At 34.0% G+C, this 3,373-nt stretch overlaps 1 long non-coding RNA gene across 1 annotated transcript; it reads left to right on the forward strand.

Annotated features, from left to right (window-relative positions):
• Positions 1 to 740: 740 nt before the first annotated feature.
• On the forward strand, positions 741 to 2,311 carry LOC109081758. Its single transcript, XR_002016280.2, has 2 exons — positions 741 to 1,882; positions 1,963 to 2,311. It is a non-coding gene; the product is annotated as an uncharacterized LOC109081758 (long non-coding RNA).
• The last annotated feature ends 1,062 nt before the right edge of the window (positions 2,312 to 3,373 follow it).

The raw sequence follows: 3,373 nt of genomic DNA on the forward strand, positions 1-3,373 counted from the left end.
GCGGTGTTTTTGTTTGTGGTGAAGGTGATGGAGTTGTAGTTGTATGTCGATTTCACTTGGACGACTTCTAGATGCTTCTACCCCCATGTCGAAGCTCCGTTCATTTTCGGAACACAATTTAAGATATTTTGGATGAAAACCGGGAGGCCTGTGACTGTCCCATAGACTGCAAAATAAATAACAGTGTCAAGGTCCAGAAAAGTTATTAAAGTCTCGTCAGAATACTCCATCTGCCATTGGACGTGCAATCTGCATTATATGAAGCAATGGGAACACTTTTTGTAAGCGAAGAAAACAAAAATAACTACTTTTTTTTATAATTCCTTTGTCAACAGTCTCCTCTGTGTCTCTCCATATCACCGTATGATGTGTATGCTCTTCTGTGTCATCCGCGCCACAAGGATGCGCTGTTTCTACGTGTATTTAGCTTTGATTTGAAATAAAACAGTGCATTATTGTGGCGTGGATGATACAGAAGAGCAAACACAACATACGGTGATATGTTTATACGTGTGTTTAGGTTTGATTTGGTAATTATTTTTGCTTACAAAAAGTGTTCCTGTCGCTTCATATAATGCAGATTGCATGTCTGATGGCAGATGGAGTATTCTGACGACGACTTTCATACCTTTTATAGACCTTGACACTGTTATTTATTTGTCAGTTTATGGGACAGTCACAGGCCTCCCAGATTTCATCCAAAATATCTTAAATTGTGTTCCGAAGACGAACAAAGCTTTTACGGGTTTTGGAACGACATGGGGGTAAGTGATTAATGATAAAATTTTCATTTTGGGGTGGAGTATCCCTTTAATACATCATTGGAATGTTTTTTAATACTGGTGGGCTAATAGTTTACAATATGGTTCAGTACTTGTATTTAAGATGTTTAAAACAAGAATAAGCATGTAAACAATGGATAGTAGTATATTTATCAAATAAAATTAACCTAGACGCATAAATGCATTAATTAATGCAAATAACTAATGATAAACAAACTGTAAGATTTTCATTTTATTATTGTTGCAAAGAACTGAATGAAAAATAGGGTAAAATATCAAGGTCACAGTCAGGTTAAAGGACTACTATCCCCAGTCATCTACATGAAGGGTCAAATATGAAGTGAATGTATTATCTGATCATGTTTTAGTCAAGTTTCTATGTGCTTTTGCCAAATTGGGACACAGAGGAGATCTACTGGTATGTTAAACATCAACCATTTCGAAATGAAACATTTACATGAAGAGAGCGGGATGTTTGAATGTTGCATTTTGAAGTATCGCCTATGCTTCCCACAGAAAGTCAGTTCAGGACGTTTTGAACCCAAACTTGCACTGCAGTACTGTGCCTGTAGTTACTGTATGAGTATCATATTTATAATAATCAGTTACTGAGATTCATCCGAAGGTATACTTGTGTGGTGTACTTTTTGGCTTCCATTCTTCAATTCTTTTATTGTAGAAAATTCAGAGGCCTTGTTACAGAGGAGACGGTGAGTGTCTCTGGTTTACAGTAGTGCTGCCAAATGAGTGGACTGCCCCATACAACGCCATCGATAGTTATGATTGTTTCCATGGGACCATTTTGTTGTCTTTTGTCTTTCTCTTATGTTTTATTTTTATTGGGTATAGAAGGTTTATATTTTATAAACTACATTATTTGCAATTAAAATGCTTATGTACTTCCTTTGACCCAAATATTGTGATTTCTAATTTTTTTTTAATTACATTTTGTTGTGCATAAAATCAACATGAATAAAGATTTCTATCATCTGAATCTTTTGTTCAAAGCACCAGATGGGCATGATGAACCAAAAATATCTACTATTAATAACATGTAACCAAAGGTTGAAGAAGGGTCATATGGGGCAATAGCTCTAAAGGTACGAGTATAGTCCTGTGCTTATATTTTTGAAATGATTAAGATATGCAACTCATGGAAAGGGTTTCGTATATTTCACAGGCTTATATACTAGCATTGCTCTTTGGTCGGTGGCGCACTGAACTGCTTTGCTTCTATGGTTTACAATAGCATCTTAAGTAAGTGTAGATTTATCTTTTCATCTTGAAGGTTTGTGTGGTAGGTAGGTTTTTTTTTTTTCTTCTTCTTTCTTTCTTTCTTTCTTCTCCAGATCAGTTCTGCCATCCACATCCAGCAACTGTTTGGCGACACATCCAACAAAAGGATGTCCGGCATCAAGGCCTTAATCACTGTTTAAGGTTAAAGTATCTCATAATGTGTTTTGGATCTGTGTGTGTATAGGATTTACAGTTATGATGAAAAGAGTTAATAAAACATTCAGTCTTTCTCACTCTCTGGTTGCTTTCATTCAACTTTGGCCAAGTTATACAGTGAAGAAATGCTTTGTTGGAATAGGATACAAAATAGGGCATGGAACTCCTTCAGAAGTTCTCTCTCTCTCTCTCTTTCAGCAAATGGCCAGTGAATGGAGGTGCATGTCCTTGTTAAAATTAAACAAAATAATATGTGTGCCATTTTTTTTTTTTTTAAACATGCAATTCACATAAAAAATAAACACATTAAAATATATACATTTCAAATTTAGCCTATTACTTTAAGGCTAGCTAGATGGGGAATTTTTATTTTATTTTATTTTATTTTTATTATTTTTGTTCAATATTTTTAGAAACCAAATCAGTTTTAATTGTTTTAAAAAGTTTAGTAAAAAAAAAAAAAAAAAAAAAAGATGGAAAATGAAAATGAATAAAATGTTCCTCATGCTGTAGAAAGGGTCCAAATGATGTTATTTCATAGCTGTCGCAGTTTTATGGGATGTCACATTTTCTGTAATATTTCAAAATGTTGGTGTTAACAGAGTTAATGCTATGCTAAATTTCATCCAAATAGAATGGTTTCTGTACTTAGCAAAAAATGTCTGTACTGCACCGAACTGAATATCAGTTCATAAAGAGGTGGATAGAGGATATAGAGCAGTTCTAGTGGTCTACAAATGTAAAGCTCAGTTTGATTAATCAACCAGTATTTGATATTTTTGAGTATATTTGATTTGAATTCAACCTTTAACACATGCAGCGAGACCCTGGATTTGTGTTATAGTTTGCATTGCATCACAAACGGAGGATCTGTCTTTATATTCAATACATTTTTTAACTTTTTTTTTCTTAAAAAAGTTCTTTTGAACTCGACATGAAATGCATTGCTATTTCAAAACAGATCAGAACTCACTCATTGACTCTTGTTACACACTAATAAATTATGGTTGCTCTCTAAAATATATCAAAAAGCAGTCATGAAAAAAAAAAGTCTGCAAGCTTTAGGTTATAATATTACTTTAGGTTTTGACTAAGATCTTACTGTTATAACCATGTAATAGCAAGTGGGCCCACCGGTG

Source organism: Cyprinus carpio, chromosome B8, assembly GCF_018340385.1.
Source record: "Cyprinus carpio isolate SPL01 chromosome B8, ASM1834038v1, whole genome shotgun sequence".
NCBI lineage: Eukaryota > Metazoa > Chordata > Actinopteri > Cypriniformes > Cyprinidae > Cyprinus > Cyprinus carpio.